Consider the following 23,576-nt stretch of genomic DNA (forward strand, 5'->3'; position numbering starts at 1 on the left):
TGTGAGTCTGTGTCCAAAGTAACAGACCTCAGACATGCAAATTGTGCTTTTTTCAGGATTCAAACGAAAACCTCTCGTCCTCGTTCTTTCCAGGAATGAACACAGGTTTTTGTCGTGTTTGTCTTTTGTGCGACCGTACACTAGGATGTCATCCACAATTGCCGTTACTCCGGGCAGTCCTTCATACATCTTGTCGATTTTCCTTTGGAAATCATCCTGTGCAGAGATTATTCCGAATGGCAGATGGAGAAAACGGTACCGTCCGACCACCGTGTTGAATGTGGTGAGCTTAGATGATTCCTCTGTCAGTTTAATGGCTTAATATCCTGATCTGGCGACTAATACACTAAAGTGTCTTGCGCCTGAGAGTCTGGAGATCACATCATCCAGGGTTGGTAATGGATAATGCGGCCTTTTAATCGCCTTGTTTAGGTCGCGCAGGTCGAGGCATATGCGAAGCGCCCCAGTGCAGGGTTTTTCCACTACAACTAATCTATGTGGATTTTACACTTGCCTGGGAATTCCCCAATTCCTTCAAAAACGTCAGCAAATTCGCTCAGCAGATCATCACTTTGTCTGGTGTCGGTTTGCACGGAGAGGACCAGTTTTATTAGATCCATTTCCAGACATGCTCTGAGTCCTAGGATAGGCGGTGCTTGAGTGTCAACGACGTAGAATTCATGCATGGCTTTGGTCTCTTTGTGCTTGCATTGCAGCCTGCATGTTCCTCTCACGGATAAGTGTTCTCCGCCATATCCTGACAACCTACGTGTTGCTGGGTTTAGTTGGCTGACACCGATAACATCTCTTATTTTATTTTCTGGGATTTTATTTACTTGCGCCCCAGAGTCTAATTTAAATTTCATCTTCTGTAGCTTTAAACCTACTTCAATTTCAGCAAAAGCCTGTTAATTTATCACATTGCTGTGCTCTTTTGTTATCGTGTCGATGAAGAATTCCTAAGGTGGTTCGTAAGCTTGGTCGGTGTCGTTATTCATGGTATGCACGCTTTTTTTGTTTCCACATTTGTTGCGATTTACAAACCTTTGCGAAATGGTTTGGTTTCCCACACGTCTTGCACTGTCTACCCATGGCTGGGCATTTTTGCTTGTCTCTATGCACCTGCGCGCATCGTCTGCATGTTGCAGATCTCTTGCTGTCTCTTTCAGCTCTGATGTCAATTTTTATACGGTTCTGTTTATTGCCTTGTTTGAACACGCCATGCGCAACCTGTTGGGTGTGAGTTGTACTGTGCTGTCCGGCCATAGATTTTAGCTGTCCCTGTGTTATTTCGTGAGATTGTGCAATGTCTATGGCTCTATCAAGGGTTAAATCTGGTCCGTAGTTTAGCAATTAGTTCATGGAGAAAACTATCCTGTCTCTTACCATCTCGTCTGTATTGGCATATCCGCAGTCTTTAACTAACAATTTTAATTCTGTGACGAAATTGGCAAAACTCTCACCTTCCGCTTGTACTTTCTCGTGGAATTTGTACCGTGCGAAGATGTGGTTCTAATTTGGCATCACATATGCTTCGAATCTGTCGTAGTATGTGCCTAAAACCTTTGCGTTCTCAGCAGTCAGTGTCCAGGTGTTGTAAATGTCTCTGCCTTTCTCCCCTACCCAAAACAGGAGATAGCTGCAATGTTACTCCTCCGATTTTTCATGGAGCCGGCCTTTGAACATCAGCTCGGCGTGTTGTCGGAATCTCCTCCATGCGTTAGGCAAGTCGAGGGAATCCCAGTCTATCCTGGGCATCGGAACACCAGCGGAGTCCATCTTCTTGTCTGTGTAAGTTCATTATTTTCTCTGACACCATGTACTGTTTGTACTTTGTACACTGTTTGTACTGATCAATGTATAATAATAAACACAACTCAGATATAACGTGCAGTGCGTGTTAACCATCAGCTCGACATTTTCTTTTCTTTCTTTCACTTCCAGTAACACCATTGGCCTCTTGGGTAATGCAGTTAAATATATAACAGTACTGCCAAACATTACACAAACTTGTTAAAATCTTCTCACAGACTGGCTACATAATCCCTCAACAAGCTGACCAAATTAACAGCATTACATAAATCCAGGTCAACTGCCTGTAAAGCAGTATAGTCTACACATAATGTGTACACTACAACAGTACAAATTACACATAATGGCATTCTCTAGTTTGTACATCTTCAAATACAGTGTCCTGGCTTCATCCCGTGCAGTAAGACATTGGTTTGTGTCATTACTGATCTTTTGAAGCGACTCCTGGATTCTGGTGTAATTCTGGTGCAATTCTGGTGCAGTGCTTTTGTTGCTTGCATGTGAGTTGACCATCTTGTGTCTGAAAGACTTTTCAAAGTCTCGATCCTCTGTTTGTAATTTGGCTGTAAACCCGCTGTAATTGTCTGCAAACAGGATGTGGATTTGGAGGAAAAATTAAAAAGTGTTTGCACTAAATAAAAAAATTCCTCCGTCTCAAGGCAGCAGTTAACACTATTAACTCCCACTAAATTAAGTGTGTGTGCAGCGCACGGTACCCACTCGATTAATGGGTTTACCTGTTTAATGCGTGCTTGTAGGCCACTGTAAATGCCAGACAAGTGCAATGTCATAACATTGGCCTCTGCAGTTACTGATATCAATGCCCATGTCTTGTAAAACACCAAGCACAGACTGGCAAAGCGACTCTCCTGAATTGATTGATTTTGATTGACTTGATTTGATTCTGCGTAATGTCCGTTTGTGGTAGAGTGATTCAAGGGATGGTAGGGGTGAACCAATGACTTTGGATGCTCTGTTGATGATGCGCTGTAATTTCTTCCGGGAAAGTGTGTCAAGACTGCCAAACCAGACTGTGATGGATATGGTGAGGATGCTTTCAACGATGGCCGTGTAGAAGCGGAGCAGGAGATGAAACCTTACTCTGAACTTCTTGAGCTGTCGAAGATGGAAAAGTCTTTGCTGGGCTTTTTTGTAAATATGATCTGTGTTGATTTTCCATTTGAGGTTGTTGCTGATATGGGTCCCAAGGAATTTGAATGTATCAGTGATGGAGATGGGTTCACCTTCAATGAGCACAGGAGTTTTGGGGGATGGCTGACGTCTTAGGTCGACGATGAGTTCCTGTTCTCCCATCAGTTCAATCAATTCTAGGCATGTTGTTGATGAGAGGTATGATAGCGTTCCCTTTCCAGCATTGCCATATTTTTCTATATGCGCTTTCAAAAATGGATCAAACTCGCTGATAACTTCCAGCACACCCATAAAGTTCCCATTATACATGTGCCCAAAAACTTAACTGTGTCCCCTATGTAACGGAAAGCAGATGATCAGGTCTGCCTTTTTGTTGATTAATCAAATCTAATCAACAAACAAAAGGTACTGATTAACCCCTCAAAACAAAACAACAGTGTTAGCAGATGCTCGGTCAGGTCCCCTGAGTTAATCTCATCAACTCAAGAAGATATTCACACTGAAAAGGAAGGACAAAGTTCGCCACGCGGTTCCACGTGTGCACGACTCTGCATACACACACACAAAACACAGACTCCTTATCATGCCCGACCACTTGTGGTCAAAATTACCTTTTTAAAATGTTTAAAATGTATTTCTTGCTGTGCTTATGATCCTTATACCCGAAATACGATATCTATAAGCTTTATTGATATGTAATCAGTTTAATATGCATGTAATCACGAGAAAGCCTGTTTCTTTGTGTTGTTGACTAACAGAATTGTCATTCGCGGTATTGTTTTGTTCAGAAGAACACAACGGTGTTGAATATTTAGCACAGAATATTAGAGGATGCATTATTTGATTAATACCAGTTTTATAAATGTTTATGAACGAAGTTTATTCCGCCAGCATTAGTTAGAAGAGGCGTGTACCTTTCCAAATGAAAGGACATGACCACAATACGTCCTCCCAGGCGATTGGGTCACGCACGCAAGGGGGCGTGACTTGAGCTCCTTCAAAACACAGCGGGCTCTCTCACCTCTCTCTCTCTCACCTCGCTCTCATCCTTCCTCCTCTTCTACCGGCGCGACGCTTCCCCGAGGAACATCCCGGAAGGCCTCGGACAAACACATGTTCGAGTCGTAGCAGCCGTTCTTTTGCAACTAAGTTATATTTGCCTCTTCCTTCACGGAAGATGAAGACGAACTTTCTCGGTAACGTTACATTTCAGTGAGCCTTTTCAAGCTTCCCGCGACACCGGAAGACGCAGTCGAAACAGGACCTCGTCCGCGCTTTCAGCATCAACCAAACAGAGAACAGACTTGCAAGTATATTTATCTGATAAAAGCTGCTTTCCTGGGGTCCGGCTTTTAGGTTTCTGTATGTAACAATTACTAGCTTTTCCCTTCTCTCTATTGCTCTCTTTCTTTCTTTCATTTTATTCTTATCACGTATGTTATTATTGTTTAAATGTTTGTTTGTGTTTATTGTTTGCATTTTTACGTACGTTTCTATTCGTAGCTCATATAATCTTTAGTCACATTTATTAAAATCCATTTATACTTTTCACTGTTGTAACAGTCTCCCTATCCACTCTTAGTGAGACATGCTACAAGATAATTTTTGAGGGAGGGACTAACAGACCAAACTGTTTTTTAAAAATATAAAGAGTGTAAACAGTTCAAAGATAAATCTCAACACACCAATAGAAATGCTTTTAGTTTATATCAGATGACCCATACGAGTATATTTACATAGACACCACCCAGCAAAGCTTCAATATACAATAATATAAACCCCAAAGATTCACACAAAAGCAATACTGTCATTGATGAGTAGCAGCAGTAATAATGACTGATAACATTAGTTCTCAATTGTCCTGTGATCCATAGAGTTCATCCAATGTTTTGTATCATACAATGAATTGTTCCATTGGCAGTGATGGAGAGGAACAGAATAATAGTCCCGTGACTGAGATGAAGCAACAATTAGTAACAATCCACAATGACTTTCATCCAAACGAACACAGTCAGGCCTTGAAGACCCTGTCCATTAGGAACTCATGTTCCAGTTAGAATTTCAATCTTGAGCCTCATCACCAAACAGGAAAATAGATGATACTCAAAGAGTCCTTCTACAAACAAAACATACATACTAGCATTAACACGCTGGTTTCAAAACAAACAACATCTGAAAACCCAACTAAATACAGCTTACACATGAATAAACCACCGTTGACATAAATCAGAAAAAAAACACTTACTTGGTTGAGCTTGAAACAATAGTTTCTCAACCTGGACTCTAAACAGCTTGGGTGAACTAAGAGAGAAGAACCATGCTTCCCTTTCCACACCATAAACTGACTTCTTCTCTCACATGGCTATATACAAGAGAGCATGATACATGGAGCCCCCTACTGCATAGTAGTGGTACTACAAGACAACAGTAACCAAACTTTGGGTGGTTACATATCCCCCTCCTCATTAGAAGAAATAACATACCCATGACAAAGCTTCAAGTGTTGCACGTGATATGTATCAATAATATCTGGAACAGATATCAGGGAGACTTGATAATTCACCGGACCCAACTTCTTTACAATTTTAGCGGGACCTTTCCACTTAGGGGATAGTTTTGCCATGAAACCGTCATCTGCTTTGGATAAGGGATGTGTTCGTACCCACACTACGTCTCCAACCTGAAATTGTGTTGGTTTGTGACGTTGGTCGTAGTATCTTTTCTGCTTAATCTGGGCTCGTTCCACATTCTCCTTCACCAAGCTGACTAGTTCCTTCTGCCGTTCCAGTATAGGGTAAACTGGACTGTTAGGATCAGGTAGCTGTTGTAGGGCTCTTTCCATCGGTCCTTTCAACTTCCGTCCTAGAGTTATTTCTGCTGGCGTAAACCCGGTACTTTCATGCCAGGCAGAATTAATGGCAAACCTAAATTCGCCCAACCACTTATCCCACTGTCGATGCTGATCCTCAACATAGGACGCAATCATTGTTTTTAAGTTTCTATTGACTCTCTCTGTCAAATTTGTTTGAGGATGGTAGGCAGTGGTTAATTTTTGAATTACCCCCCACTGTTGGCAGACAACATCGATGAGATGGGAGGTAAACTGTGTACCTCTATCTGACACCAGGTAGGTTGGTATTCCCCATCTAGTAAAGATTTCATCTATTAAGATTTTGGCAATGTGAGATGCTCTGGCAGTTCTCAAAGGAAATAAGTCTACCCACTTGGTGAAGTAGTCAACGACAACGAGAAGATACTCGTGTTGCTTATTGCTCTTCGGAAAAGGTCCCATAAGGTCCACTCCCAACATAAATCCAGGTTCAACTATAGGAGTACTTTGTAGCAGACCTGATGTCTTAGTCATAGATGGTTTGTATTTTTGACAGGTTTGACATTCTTTACAGTACTTCCAAACATCTGCCCTGATGCTAGGCCAGTACACAGTTTCAAGTAGCCTGAGTAGAGTTTTAAGCTTTCCCAAATGTCCACTCAGAGGGTTATCGTGGGCATAGTGCAGGAAGGATTGTCGTAGTGCCGAAGGTATGATCAATTGGAGTTTTTGCCCTTTTTTACCATCAGGTACGCTGCGAAATAGAAACCCATTTTCCACAACATAATGAACTCTGGCCATGTCACAACTAGTTTGTTTCTCTGCTCTAGAAACTAGTTCTTGAATCTCAACGTCGCTGTTTTGAGCTGTGGCAATTTGTGTCAAGTCAGCTGGTAGGTTGCATGGTGGTGAAATAGTTTTGTTGGCAGTAGCAATGAGTAACGTGTCCTGAGGAGTATTATGACTTCTTGATAACACGTCAGGTACAACATTGCACTGACCCTTCCGATACCTCACCGTGAAATGAAAACCTTGCAATCTTATGGTCCATCGTATAAGACGTGATGAAGGTTTTGGATGTTGGAATGCCCATGTCAAAGCTGCATGATCTGTTACTACCTCAAACGTCTGTCCTTCCAAATATTGCCTCCACTTCTCCACGGCCCAAACTACTGCCAAGCATTCCTTTTCCGGCACAGAATAAGCTTTCTCTGCTCCTCTCAACAACCGGGATGCATAGGCGATAAGATGTTCTTCTCCCTCCAACTCTTGGGTAAGAACAGCTCCTAACCCAATATCGCTTGCATCGGTTTGCACTCTGAAAGGCTTACCGAAATCAGGGGTGATCAAAATTGGAGCTTGCACCAGATCTTGTTTTATGGAATTAAATGCTTGCTGACATGGTTCAGTCCATTCCCATGAGGCATTTTTTTTTTAGAGCATGCAATGGAGCTGCCTTTTCGGAAAACTGGGGTATGAAACGATGATACCAACCAGCTAAACCTAGGAACCTTTGAACATCTTTGATGGATTTTGGTATAGGGAATGATTCGACTGCTGAGACTTTGGATGGGTCAGTTTTTACTCCTTCATGTGTCACAATGTGTCCCAGAAATGAGAGCGACTTCTGGATAAGGTTGCATTTCTTTAGATTGAGGGTGAGACCAGCTTTATGGAGACATGTGAAGACTTGTTGGAGATGTTCTGAAATGTTTTTGGAGTAAACCACGATATCATCGATGTATACCATACAGCATTTTCCTTTCACCTCACGTAATACCTGTTCCATCAGCCGTTGGAAGGATGCTGCTGCATTTTTCAGGCCGAAAGGTAAACACAGAAATTCATATAGCCCATTAGATGTTACAAAGGCTGTTTTTTGAATACTTTCTGCATCCATTTCCAACTGCCAATATCCACTTTTCAAGTCTAGGGTGCTGAAAACTGTTGCTCCATGGAGAGATTTGAGGATGTCCTGAATTTGAGGCATGGGATAAGCATCCAGATGCGTCTTGCTGTTAAGACCTCGATAGTCTACACAGAATCTAGAACTTCCATCCTTCTTTTGAACTATAACCACAGGAGATGCCCAAGGTGAAGTAGATGGTCGGATGATTCCTTTGTCCAATAGTTCTTGCACTTGAGATTCAATGAATTGCTGCTTTGGTAGTGAAACCTTGTAAGCACGTTTTCTTGTCGGAATCTCATCTACAGTTATGATACGGTGTTTTATACAGTTGGTTCGACCAATTTGACGGGTACACACAGTAGGCCATCTTAACATGAGATCCTCTACCTCTTTTTGTGTAGGGAGATCTGTGTCTGATGCTTGAGCTAAACTGTGAATCTGCTGACAGGCTTCTTCATCACAATTAGATCCCGGTAGAGCGAGACAGAAATATGAAGAGGGTGGAACATCATGTTGTTGAAAAGGAAAAGTTTTTGTTTCGGAAATTGCAGGCATACAGTATTGGGCTTTGTGGAAATCCAATACCATCTTGGATTCTAACAGAAAGTCAATTCCCAGGATAACTGGTATTGTTAGATCAGCATCTTTCATGATAAACAAATTTACATCCACCCACTGTCCTTGAACTTCACATTTCCAACTGACCTTGCCTAAGGAATTTTGTCTCAGTCCATTGGCCAGCAGGAACGATTGACCTCCACTAGGTTGACATTCCTCGTGATGATTTAACCGTTTCCATAAAGATTCTTGGATTAGTGAAAAAGTGCTTCCTGTGTCAACAATGGCAATGATATAACTGTCTCTGAGAATTATGGGAAGGGTGATGTTCTTATAGGCATAAAGTTCTGGACTCTGGTCAAGTAGCACAAATCTGTGGCCAGCCTGTGGTAATTTCCGCTGAGGTTCTTGAACAGGTGCCATTTTCTTTTTCTGTTCCTCCCCATTGACTTGACTCCAATACCTTTTGGACTCATCAAAGTCTCGTTCAATTTGTGTCCCAATCCTGACCAATTCTCCCACGTCTTTAACAGCTCCTCGTAGCAAACTGGCCAGCCGTGGGTTGCAATTTCTCAGAATCGCCTGAACCATTTCTCTCTCAGACATATCCTTTTTCCATCACAAGCACAATGCGCGATACTGGAATGCAAAGTCTCTGAGGCTTTCCTTGGCCCCTTGTTTCCTTTCTAGCAGTTTCCTAGCTGCTACATCCTTGTAGTCCTCACTTAAAAATGAGTGCAGGAATCTCTCCTTAAACTGTTTCCAGTTGATCACATTTCTCCTCTCTGCCATCCACCAATCCTTTGCAGTTCCTTTTAATACAGCTGAGAGTGAGGCAAGGATTTCGTCATCACTGAGGGGTCGAACAACAAAGTATTCCTCACATCGCTCGATGAACAAAACTGGATCATCATTAAGGGTATTGCTAAAACTAGGAAAATCAAGTTTTACAGGAGGGTTATATTGAACTAAAGATTGGTTGTTGATATGGTTGGGTTGTAGGTTATATGTCATGTTACTAGACGGAGAATGGGGTTTACTAGACTGTGGATTAGTTTCTGATATTTTTGGAGTAGATGAAGACATTCTCTGTGCTTGAAATTTTTGCTCCCATTGCCGATCTCTTCTTTTCAAACAATCTACCATTGTCTGTCCCAAATCCTTAACTAACATTTCCAATTGAAGTTTAACCCTCTCACACTCCCGTTGAACATGATAGGTCATCCTATCTTCTATCTTTTTACATTGTTTATCAAAAGTATCCCAAGAAACTTGGTCACTCACCACCTGTTTGATGTCTGCCATATGACTTTCCAATGTCACAATGCGTTCATTCAGGGATGTAACTGATGAATAAGGATTGTGGTCTTCCTCTTCATCCATTTCTAATGGTGGTGGAGGAAGAAAAAGAGAATCATCCTCAGGAACCCTACTCATAACTCTTTCATTTTCCTCATCGCAGTCGAGGTACAGATCGCTGAAGGTGTTTATCAACTCTTTCATCGGCTCCCTTCTGGCAATGAAAGGTTCAGAGGTGAAATCTGCACTAGGTACAGCCTCCTCCTTATCCATGGCAGATGACGGTTGGAATGCTCTGTTACCAAAAACACTCTAATTAAAGAACCTGATGGCCTGTGGTCCCTGTTCGGGCGCCATTCTGTAACAGTCTCCCTATCCACTCTTAATGAGACATGCTACAAGATAATTTTTGAGGGAGGGACTAACAGACCAAACTGGTTTTTAAAAATATAAAGAGTGTAAACAGTTCAAAGATAAATCTCAACACACCAATAGAAATGCTTTTAGTTTATATCAGATGACCCATACGAGTATATTTACATAGACACCACCCAGCAAAGCTTCAATATACAATAATATAAACCCCAAAGATTCACACAAAAGCAATACTGTTATTGATGAGTAGCAGCAGTAATAATGACTGATAACATTAGTTCTCAATTGTCCTGTGATCCATAGAGTTCATCCAATGTTTTGTATCATACAATGAATTGTTCCATTGGCAGTGATGGAGAGGAACAGAATAATAGTCCCGTGACTGAGATGAAGCAACAATTAGTAACAATCCACAATGACTTTCATCCAAACGAACACAGTCAGGCCTTGAAGACCCTGTCCATTAGGAACTCATGTTCCAGTTAGAATTTTAATCTTGAGCCTCATCACCAAACAGGAAAATAGATGATACTCAAAGAGTCCTTCTACAAACAAAACATACATACTAGCATTAACACGCTGGTTTCAAAACAAACAACATCTGAAAACCCAACTAAATACAGCTTACACATGAATAAACCACCGTTGACATAAATCAGAAAAAAAACACTTACTTGGTTGAGCTTGAAACAATAGTTTCTCAACCTGGGGCTCGTTCTTCGTAGGTCGCTAACTCAGTTAGCTGGATTTGATTGTTGACGATTTGGCATGATCTTGGATCGTTTGGTTCTTCGAAGCTCATCCTGGACTTGCTGTCATAGCAACAGATGCGCAAGCTCAAACCTGCTCGGGAGCAGGCTTATTTCATGTAAACAGGATTAGATCGCGGCTTCATAAGCGGAGCTGATACGGGAAGTCCAGCGCAGCGCGATAGTGCACTTTCTGAGATGTTTTTTTTTTTTTTTTTCTCGTGACTCGTGAGATTGTCGTTTACATTATTAAATTGTTGGAAACGCACATTTATTTTCGACTTGTCGGAGTCTGGCTTTAAATACAGCACAAACTGTTTGCATTGCCCTAAGATTATTTGCGAGTGGCTCTTTCCTTTACACTATTGGAGATACGGAGAACTTGATGGAAAGTGCTGTCTGTCGTGTCATTTGGAGTTTACCTGGCGCTTTTAGGTTTTTTAGGACCATTTTTTTGCATTTCCAAGCCACTTAAGACCCAATGTTGTAAAGCAGTTTTTTTTAAAGCAATTTCTTTAGGCTATCATCATTTTTTATGAAGATCATACAATCATGACCATGCCGATTACAGTATGTCACTCAGGCTTCACTAACGTGATTGGTACCATATGAAGGGGATTATGTGAACAGAAAGGGGGTTCACAATGTAAATGTGCAGCCCAGTTACAATTGGGATTCTTAATATTCCAGATTAATAATATTATATCAAATAAAAAAAGGCAGTTGACTAAAATCTTCCATAATCACAAATGTGAAAGCAAAACGGCCAGGATCTGTGCATGACTTAAGAATTTTCAGAGATTCACATTCCTGCACATTATTTGAAAGTGGTAAGGAAAGTTCCACAATTAAATATCAAGCTCACTGTATTACATACACTTATTGATCCTAACAGAACTGCTTTTTTTCATAGGTGATTATGACATGTTCCTGCAGACAGGTGTTTTATGACCCCATTCCCTGACCCAAACCAGTTACAATGCAGCTCTAGCCAGGACAAGGGCACACAATAAAAATGAACTTCAGCTAACTAAAGGGAAGATTTCAGTGTCTGAAAAGTCTGAGGGGTGCACACCTGACAGGGCCTGTGACATTGCTGCATGTGCCATATTACACAACATTGCCAAAAAAAAAAAAAATAATTAAATGTTTAATAAAAGACAAATATGCTTAGTTCCTTGAGTTTTATTTAAATTGTTCTTCGTAAAGAAAAGCCAGTGGTCAAGTGCCTGCAACAAGAGATATTAGACACATGCCTCATGCAACAAATAAAAAGGAAAAGTTGGCTATACACTGCCCACCTGTAGGCCTATGTCTCCTCTGTCTGTGCAGACTCTTCTGTAGGCCTTTCTATAGATGTGGAATCCTGCAACTTATATTGCAGCCATAAAGCATACAAGTATAAATGAAGTAAAGTTATTTATGCACTTGCAGGTAGGCTAGTTCCTCCATATGACAGTTATCTGAGAGCCTTTATTCAGTGTCCAGTGCAATGGAAACAAATAGACATTACAAAGTCTTATACTTTCTTTCCTTTGGAAAGGTAGAAAATGTCCACTTACTGCACATATTTCAGCCACCACTTTCTTGGGAACAGATACAAGTGTGTATTATGTAAAAGTGCACAAAAGAGGAAAACACAATGTCATTACAATGAACTACACTCGGGAAAATGTGATCAATAACTCATGGCAAAATATTTTTACATTAACATAAGTTTATCAGTTTTCACTTTCACAAGTCAAAGCAATTCATCACTTTTAATGCGGCCTTCATTTAATGCAGCAATATGTACAATTATTTTACAGTGTAGGCTACTAAGATCTTTTCTTTTTTTCAGCCTTTTTCTTGGTTGCTTTTATAAACAGACAACCATTTATTCAACAGTGCCTTTTATAGAAGAGAAGAGACTATAATATAACTAAAAATTACCATTAGGCTATGTAGAATATTTTTGTACTTCACTTTTATTTGTTCCCATGTTCTAGTGTGGTGACTCTGACATTACAATGAAAAAAGTAGCCTAATTATGCAATTATTAAAATACAAATAAGGCTAATAAGTGATTAAAACATCTAACATGGCCACTTCTAACTGATTTAAATTGTCTGCTACTTTTTGCCAGCCCTCTCTCCTGGCTTTTGCAGACTTTGTGTTCCCTGGCGTTTTGATTAAACATTAAAATTCCGAATAAACTTCGACTATTAGTTCTTGCTCTGCTGAGGAGAAAAACTGTGCGCGCTCTTTGGCCACGCTGAACAGCCAATAGCAGCGTTGCTGATCAATGTTTCTACGATCGATACATATCCCCTTTTAAACCAGCGCATGAACGCGCAGTTATCTCAGATAACTCAATCCAGCGATACTAATCATAAACAACAGGTGAGTTCGAAGAACCCAATTAGCCGGATCATGATTAGCACGATGATATCATCTTGGATGTGTCATTTGATCTCGGATGTAATAAGCAACGTACGAAGAACGAGCCCCTGGACTCTAAACAGCTTGGGTGAACTAAGAGAGAAGAACCATGCTTCCCTTTCCACACCATAACCTGACTTCTTCTCTCACATGGCTATATACAAGAGAGCATGATACATGGAGCCCCCTACTGCATAGTAGTGGTACTACAAGACAACAGTAACCAAACTTTGGGTGGTTACACTGTCTCTGTGTTTGAAAACCCACCATTCTAAAGTCAATGAAACAAAAGATCTTAAGCTACAAGCTCGATATTAGACTACATTCAGTAGTTTTAATTAATAAACTCAGAAGGTTTGATGTCCGTGGCCAGGAGATCAAACTTTCTTGGAGTTTGTAAAGAGATAACCCTTCTTAACTGTGATAATCTCACCGTTATTCGCTGGACGAATAACGATTAGATCAGTTACAGAACCAGTTAATCTCTATAATTGATAAAATAAATGTATATGCGACTTATGAATTATGACCATGAGTCATAATTATTAATATTTCCAAAATTCCCTATATTCTTGAGCTAATTCAAATTTACCCAAAGTCGTATTCGCTACACCTAAATGGTAGTCCTCGCTCTGCTAAAAACTCTGCGTTTTTCCAGTCACTATGGCCTGATGTCAGTGCAGACTGCATGCCACTGTCCCCACTTAATTTACATGCAAAACAAAACACAGTGCCTTTTGAGGGGAAATAAAGCAGCAATTCTCTTGGCTGAGTTTCACCATTTGCCAGTTTCCTTTTAAACATGGTTTTGGAAAAGTACCTCTTTTGGTGTTTATGTTGTCTTTCTGAGGCAGCAACATCTGCATCTTTGTTCTGGCAACTTTCAGGTCCCATTTTAATCCATTATGCCCTCATGTCTTCATCAATTTTATCCCAACATGCAGGATCCGAGCTGCCGGAGGTGCGGCTGACACACAAGCAGGTGAACTGTGTCTGCAGCATGATGCTGCGGGTGGCTGAAGTGTCTGGCTCGGTCCCTCTGTCTCAGACTCCCTGTCTGAGTGAGATGGTAGTGAGGCTGCGGTATCGTCACGGCGGTCATTTTGATTGGTGTCTTTACATCTATCACGGGTAACATGAAAAAAATAGGACCAGCCTTAAAAACCAACCCGTATAAAATGCGTGTCATTGTGTAATATCTCCCCCAAATTCCCTTAAATATTACAGATGACATGATGAAATCCCGCTGCAGGTGTTTTAACCGCAACACCGATGTTAGCCAAAGCTAGCTGGCAGTGGATCTTGGCTTCGACTCGATGAAGATTCAGCAGCCTTGAAGTAGGAGAGGGTGGGCTATAGGGCAAAAATATCCACAATTTTATCACAATTCTTTTTCATGTTGGTTTTACTATTTTGCAAGTGACTGAGCATTACAATCACACTTATTTCCCTATTTTAAAAACAGAGAAAAAAAGCAAGGCAGTCATTTAGGCTTTAAAGCACATGCAAATAATGCACTTTTGTCAATGTACATGTGATTAACATGTGATGTGAATGTATGTACAGCTGTAGCGGCTCCTGACCATAAAGTAAGGTAGGACAGATTCTGGGTCTTAGCGCTAGTTTAAAGTAGTATATTTTTATTTATTCAGTGTATATAGAGGTCTATGTTTGGATGAATATTTTAGACTTGTGTGAAAGTCATCTCCCCAGAGAAGAGCCGCGGCTGTTGAACAGTATGTTAAGACGGAGGCGGAAGAACTGAACGATAATACTACAGAAGCAGATCGTGGAGACATTTAAATCGTCCACGATTAAAAATTGTGATATCACACACCCCTACCTTGAAGTATCCAGTCAATTTAAGGATTATCCTCAGTGTATCTTGGTCACGTTGTTCTTTTAACCTTTGTATTTTTCGTTTTTGTGCTCCACTATCGTATGTTCTTTCAGGCATTTTGCTGCTATGCCGTCTAGCAATAGCAGTGATGAAAATGAAAACGATTGACATGAAATGAACAGTAGCTGATTGGACAGATGTTACCTAAATGCCACATCTATCCAATCACCTGCTTTTTTTATGTTTCTTATGGGCCAATGAGTCTTTTTTTTGTTTGCGCTGAAGTACATAAAAAAAATATATATATATAGTCTGGCCAATCTGGGTCCCCTGCACACGTGAAAAAAAATATATAGTCCTCTAATCCGGGGCCCCTGCACATGTGGGGCCTCTAGGCTGCAGCCTATGCAAGTCTGTGCATTAATGTGTATAAGCGTGTGTACAGTGTTTGTGTCCAGACAAAGAAACGCTGGGGACGCTGATAAACGCTGATAAAAAAGAAGGCTATCAATTAATATTTGGTACAGAAACCTTTTTTTGCAATTACAGAGATCATGTTTCCTGTAGTTCTTGACCAGATTTGCACACACTGCAGCAGGGATTTTAGCCCACTCCTCCATACAGACCTTCTCCAGATCCTTCAGGTTTCAGGGCTGTCGCTGGGCAATACAGACTTTCAGCTCCCTCCAAAGATTTTCTATTGGGTTCAGGTCTGGAGACTGGCTAGACCACTCCAGGACCTTAAGATGCTTCTTACGGAGCCACTCCTTAGTTGCCCTGGCTGTGTGTTTCAGGTCGTTGTCATGCTGGAATCTTCAATGCTCTTACTGAGGGAAGGAGGTTGTTGGCCAAGATCTCGCGATACATGGCCCCATCCATCCTCCCCTCAATACGGTGCAGTCGTCCTGTCCCCTTTGCAGAAAAGCATCCCCAAAGAATTATGTTTCCACCTCCATGCTTCACGGTTGGGATGGTGTTCTTGGGGTTGTACTCATCCTTCTTCTTCCTCCAAACACGACGAGTGGAGTTTAGACCAAAAAGCTCTATTTTTGTCTCATCAGACCACATGACCTTCTCCCATTCCTCCTCTGGATCATCCAGATGGTCATTGGTAAACTTCAGACGTGCCTGGACATGAGCTGGCTTGAGCAGGCTTTACTAATGGTTTTCTTTGAGACTGTGGTCCCAGCTATCTTCAGGTCATTGACCAGGTCCTGCCGTGTAGTTCTGGGCTGATCCCTCACCTTCCTCATGATCATTGATGCCCCACGAGGTTTGATTTTGCATGGTGCCCCAGACCAAGGGAGATTGACTGTCATCTTGAACTTCTTCCATTTTCTAATAATTGCGCCAACAGTTGTTGCCTTCTCACCAAGATGCTTGCCTATTGTCCTGTAGCCCATCCCAGCCTTGTGCAGGTCTACAATTTTATCCCTGATGTCCTTACACAGCTCTCTGGTCTTGGCCATTGTGGAGAGGTTGGAGTCTGTTTGATTGAATGTGTATACAGGTGTCTTTTATACAGGTAACAAGTTCAAACAGGTGCAGTTAATATAGGTAATGAGTGGAGAACAGGAGGGCTTCTTAAAGAAAAACTAACAGGTCTGTGAGAGCAGGAATTCTTACTGGTTGGTAGGTGATCAAATACTTACCTCATGCAATACAATGCAAATTAATTATTTAAAAATCATACAATGTGATTTTCTGGATTTTTGTTTTAGATTCCGCCTCTCACAGTTGAAGTGTACATATGATAAAAATTACAGACTTCTACATGCTTTGTAAGTAGGAAAACCTGCAAAATCTGCAGTGTATCAAATACTTGTTTTCCCCACTGTGCATATTCAAGGGCGTGCAAAGATGGGTGGTGTTTATGATCATATGTAGTGGGCCAGTCTGGGCCAATATGCCAGGGCCGATTTTTTTGTCCCAGTCCAGCCCTGCACACATACACACACACACACACACACACACACACACACACACACACACACACACACACACACACACACACACACACACACACACACACACACACACACACACACACACTCCTGAGTCAAACAGAAAGTGGATTTGAGAAAGTGGATTATTTAAAATAAATGTTGTTTTGTAATGAACGGCACTATTATTTATTTATTTTATACTTGTATTTTTCATTTTTGTTTAGTTTTGAATAGCCCACCATTAATTTAAATGATTTTTTTTTTTTTTTTTTGGGATTAAGGGGAAGTTAAATATGCCTGCATGTTAATTTTTTGTTTTTTAACATTTTGTTTTATTTACCAGTATTTTGCATTATTTCTGAAAGTGATAATAAAATGCAATTTTTACACTGATGCGACTTACCTGTGTGTCTCTGTGTGTGAGACTTCCTTAGATAGGCAAAGACATCAAGAAACAGCATATGAATCTCAACAATGCTGACAATAAACAAAAAGCTTTTTTGTGACTTCAGTAGCTTGTTTTGTGATGGTTTTTGTGATCTGTTTATCGGAATATTTTATCGATTGACACCATTGTTGAGACTCATGTGCTGCATTTTATGCATAATGATTTTATAAAATCTTTCAAAATATCAAAGAACTGCAGGATTTTTTTTGCAGTAGTAGGGCTATAATAAACAATATGAAATTGATAACTAATATAATAATTTTAAATACTTTAATCAGAGATATGACTCTAGATGAGATGGGCCACTACATGATGACTATATCATCACCAATAAGTAGCCAACTTCATGTGATCACATTTTCTCTTGCCATAACAAATGTGCTTTAAAAACGCACACAGTATAGAAAAACTAATGTTAAAAAGTCATGGGTCAAGAGCATAGACTGAAAAAAATATATAGAATATATGCTAAAATATAAAAATTTTGAAGCCCAAAGTGGGCAGAGCCGGCCATCGACTATCTTGGCAGTGCATCACTCCCGGATACCCGAAAATGGGCAAAAAGGAGGGATTAGCTGACGTGATGGCTAACAGACAACAGACAAACGGCTAGTAGTGACAGCAGTGGCAATCCACCTGTCACTCCAGTGGCCACGCCCTTAATTATGCAGAACTTTAACCTTTACACACGCAGGTTTAAAATATTCTGGCTGACCCCCCAGCATGAGTTTTTCAAGGCGACCGTTATTTAGAACCTGTCACTTTATTGTTTCCATGGTGATGCGTCATTGCTTGTCACGTGACGCCGCAACCACAACAGCGCTGAATGAATGATGATCTGCTTTAATGTAATTTTTCCTTTTTTATTCAAAATATTCACAAATTTAGAAGGTATAGCATGAAATATCTGATATTCCGATTGTCAAATATGTGCAAGTGGATGTGTTTTGTTGTTTAAACATCTTTATAACGATTGCGTTAGTTGAGCTGTATGCACGATGGGCGCCGACCATGTTAGTTTGTGCCATAGTTCAGAGAATCGGATCTGATGGATTTACAAAACATCAATTCATCCAATTCTCCCGAAATACATGAAAGTAAGTGGCCGCTGTACTGCGAGAAGAATAGAGTAAACTTTAAAGCTACTTACACAATGTGTATCAGATATGAAAATTCATTGTTTTGTTAGTACTAATGTGATTTTAAGTGTCTGAAACCTAAAATAAACATTATGGGTTTCAAAACACTGAATAGTTGTGATATATGACAGCGCGGAGCGCATCCGTCTCTGGCTCAGCGCGAAAGCACGTTTGAATTTAGCAGTTGATCACGTGATGCACTGACCATTCCAATCACACCGGTGTGATCGTACACACCAATGTGATCTTACGTGCAAAAAGGTTAAGGCTTAATATAATTTAAACCAGAGCTGCCAACTCTCACGCATTCACCATGAGACACACGCAATTGACACTTTTCACACGCTCTCACGCCACACATCCATTTTCTCACGCACAGAAAAATCGCGAAGCAAAGAGGACACGGAGACCGACAGACTAGACAGAGCAGGAAAGTTATGATATAAAAAAAACGGCTTCTCAGCTCTCAGATTCTGTCCATTTTATTACGAAATTCAAACAATAAATACCGTTTTGGCTTTTGTAAATGTGACGTGACAGTGAACCGATCATCTCTACTAGCTAATAGTATATAAACACGAATAACAATGTTGAAAGATAAAGTACAACTTACCGAAATGTATATTCATCATACATAATATCGATCAATCAGTGTTCTTCAACTGTGGAAAGGGTCAATAAAACAGCTGGAGAACAATCATGTCACATAACATTTACCTCAGGAAAGCCATTTGATGACCATAATATAGGCTATAGCACGTTAGTTGGCTAGAAAAAAGAGCTATAGAGAGTATTTAGCTAAATATATGTACTATATTACATATTTATTATATTTTTACTTATATCATTAAATAAATGTGTTATTATAATAAAAAACGCATTATATTTAATTTGAATTATTTTTTAACCTTAAATAATACTACCAGCTGATAGGGCTCTCTGTATGTTTACAGCATTAGGTGAGATTTTTTTTCTTGAGAAAAATTAATGCCTACCTTGTGTACCTAATATTTATCCAAATTAGTCAATATTGAATCAAATCACAAGAATTTAACTTAATTGAAATCCTGAAATTTGTTTTAAGCAATAATAAAAAAACGTAGCTTACCAGAAATTGTACCATATAAACATTGTAACATGTTGTCACTAAACCTAATAAAATTCAGTTTAGTTACTAAAATGCTTTGACAATCACAATACACTTATTGTGATGCAAGATTATTTTTTTACATCCCCCCATCCCCCCAAAAAATAAATCTCACTCCAAGCAAAACTCAAAAGTTGGCAGCTATGTTTAAACGGATGAGTTATGAAAAAATTCACCCAATTAAATTTAGCTATAAATTTCTAAATTAGCTATATAGACCAAAACCAATTTTGGTACCAGGTTGTGAACATATTTTTTTCTGCTGTAAAGTTGGGCATTTTAACATGGGGTTCTATGGGATTGACTCTCTCTAGTGGCCAGTCGATGAATTGGAGATGAACACTTCCGTGTTCGATTCAAGAGAGAGACCAGAAGGTTGCTGCTTGGTCAAGAGTCCAACTAAAGCAAACACTTACCACAATAATGGTGACTTCAAACTTTATTATTTTCAATAAAACATCAGCATCTAAACCTTTGTTAATTCTCAATAAGAACTTTTGTGTGAAAGAGTCAAACTAGATTGTAATAAGTGAAGACGCTTAGATTTTGAGAGATCTGTTTTGTTTTGATTGTCTGATTGTTTAATGTTCTGCTGGGATTTAAAGGGTTTCTGTTGTCTGAGTTTTGTTGGTCACCATTGTGCACTTTAAAAAATATAAGATAAATAAGTTATGACAACATATGTTTTTACATTGCTTTAACTCATCACAATAAGTTAAGCAATTTTCAAATTTTATTTATGTGATACAAGATTCGACTAATGTTTTTAAGTCAGTTTAACGTAATTTAAGTTGAAATTACTTAAACATCCAAGTTGATTGTACTTAAAAATTTAAGGCAGCAACTTTTTGTAGTATTGAAGAGTAGAGTCAGTGCTTCAGCCCAGAATTGGCCAGAAAACATCGACAATATGCTGTATGTTGCTTTATTTAAAGGCAGTAACCGTGTAGACACTTACACAGTGATGTCTACATACATTAGCATGCATGTGTGCTATTGCTAGCTAACAGTTAACTGTAAGATATTAGCATTTTACAGTGAAAGTGTTTGATCAAAATAATTCAGGAAATACTTGTAAAATAGTGTTTTTCTTTAAACTGTTTAATGAAAATTTATTTTCGATATTTTACTTTAATTTTACATTTGTTGCTCGGCCATTCTTTTACGATTTGACTGTAGTTTTTCAACAAAGGCCATTTTACATTTGAAAAAAATTAACAACAACAGACTCCTGTAGATGCAATAGAGGCCTACGTTGATGAGCACTAGTTTAAACAAGTACAAATACATTTTATCACTTTAAAGTTCTAAAGAGAAACCGCACAGACAGTGGAAAAGGATAACATTTTTAGTGTGCATGTGTTGACTGCCTGTGTTCGTGCATGCTATCAAATGGAGTATACTTTAAAAAGCTACGAGTTCGGCTGTACAGATACGCTAAGCATTTGCATAAAATCTGATGCATACTTTCTGTATTATGTAAATGAAATAAACTTTGACTAATTAATAAGCTAAGAAAAACCTAGGATCGGCAGAGAGAGAATGTTTACCCACAGCTGGAACCAGCTTCCAGTGTCACCAGATGAGCTCCAACAATATCTGTTTTAAATTTCAGGATGACAACACGTTTACCTGTGCATTCTCTCACTAAAAATAAATCAAATAATGCAGTTCAGTGTTCATTATTTTCATTCAGTTTATGTTCTTTCATTTACAGTCTTTCCTTTATATTGTGGCAATTCACAGCTAGAAAAAAGTTTAATATTTTGATTCTAAGATATCAAAATATGGAATGGAGCGACGTCTCAATTAGAGGGTGTCTACTTCAACTATAGCAAAAGAGATGGTGAAGTGTGGCTGCAAAAAGTTCATATGTACATTACAAAAGAAAATAAAAAGCCTCAAGAGGTGAAGGATGCAGATGATTATGAAAGAGGTTTTGCCCCACAAATGTGCCCCACATTCTGCTGCGGGGTGAACACTGACTTAATTTCACAGACACGTATTCTCTGGTGCCATTTTAAATTGCTGAGCCATTTAAAACTCTTTCCACACAAGGAACACAAATAGGGTCTCACATCCGCATGACTTTTGAGGTGTATCTGTAAGTGTGATGGCAAATGAAACCTTTTATTACACTGTTCACAACTAAATCGCCTTCCTCCAGAGTGAATGAGCAGGTGATTTTTGAAATTGCTACTTTTTCCAAATGTCTTACCACACTCAGAACACTGCAATTTTTTTCCGGAATGAGTATGCAAATGACGTTTCAGGTCTTTTTGATATGTGAAACTCTTTTCACACTCAAGACACGTGAAAGGCTTCTCTCCAGTGTGAACTCTTATGTGAGTTTTAAGGTTTCCTTTAAGTGTGAAACTCTTCCCACACTGAGGGCAGGTGAAAGGCTTCTCTCCAGTGTGAACTCTTATGTGAACCTCAAGATTTGCTTTGTTTGTGCAACTCTTTCCACAGTGATGGCACATAAAAGGCTTTTCTCCTGTGTGAATTATTACATGATTCTTAAGGTGATTCCTGTCTGTAAAATTCATTCCACACTGCTGACATATTAAACAGTTTTCTCTCGAGTGAATCCTCACATGGTAATTAAGGTTTCCTTTACGTGTGAAACTTTTTCCACACTGACCACATATGAACGGCCTCTCTCCAGTGTGACTTCTCACATGGGCATTAAGTGTTGCTGTATATGTGAAACTCTTTCCACACTGAGGGCATGTGTAAGGCTTCTCTCCAGTGTGAAGTCTCATGTGAGTCTTAAGGCTTACTTTATGACTGAAACTCTTTTCACAGGAAGGGCATTTGAAAGGCTTCTCTCTGCTGTGAATTCTCATATGAGCCTTAAGATTTTTATTGAATTTGAAACCCCTTCCACACTCTTGGCATTTGAAAGGCTTCTCTCCAGAGTGAATTATCACATGCCTGTTAAGGCATTTCATGTCTGGGAAACTCTTCCCACACTGATGACATATATAACAGTCTTCTCTTGAGTGAATCTTCATGTGGCAAATAAGGTTTCCTTTACGTGTGAAACATTTTCCACACTGAACACATATAAACGGCTTCTCTCCAGTGTGAGTTCTCATGTGAGTCTTAAGATTTCCTTTTAGTGAAAAGCTCTTCCCACACACTTTGCAGGGAAAAGCGCTCTGTCCAGTGTGACTTCCCATGTGGGAATCGAGTGATGCTTTATATGTAAAACTCATTCCGCAATGAGGGCATGTGTAAGGCTTCTCTCCAGTGTGAAGTCTCATGTGAGTCTTGAGGCTTACTTTATGACTGAAAGTCTTTCCACAATGATGACATATTAAAATGTTCTCTCTTGAGTGAATCCTCATGTGGTAATTAAGGGTTACTTTACGTGTAAAACTCTTTCCACACTGATCACATGTGAACGGCTTCACGCCATTGTGAATGTTCATGTGATACCTAAGGTTTGGTTCTGCTGTGAAGCTCTTTCCACACTGTTGGCAGGTGTAAGGCTTCTCTCCAGTGTGAATTCTTAAGTGGCTTTTAAGGTTTCCTTTTTGAGTGAAACGTTTTCCACACTGTTGGCAGCTGAAAGGCTTCTCTCCTGTGTGAACTCTTAAGTGGACTTCAAGGTTTTGTTTTTGATTGAAACTCTTTCCACACTGACGGCAGGTAAAACAACTGTTAGTGTCAGTCTTTTGAGCTCTTTTTCGTGAGGAAGTCTTTTCAGTCTGTGTGGATTTTTCTCCAGTCATGAAATCATAATGTTTCTCATACTGATCTTTTTCTTCCATCAGTTCTTGACTTTCTTCTTTCAGTACCATCAGGGCTAAAGCAAAAAGACAAATACAAGTTAACACCAGTTCTTGGCACAAAGCAGACATCAAAACCAACACAAAAGGCATTAAAGCATCAAAACAAACATCAAAACCTATAGAAAAGGCTACTGAAAGAGGTGTTTCTTGT

Source organism: Scardinius erythrophthalmus, assembly GCF_964197995.2.
Source record: "Scardinius erythrophthalmus genome assembly, chromosome: 4".
Lineage (NCBI taxonomy): Eukaryota > Metazoa > Chordata > Actinopteri > Cypriniformes > Leuciscidae > Scardinius > Scardinius erythrophthalmus.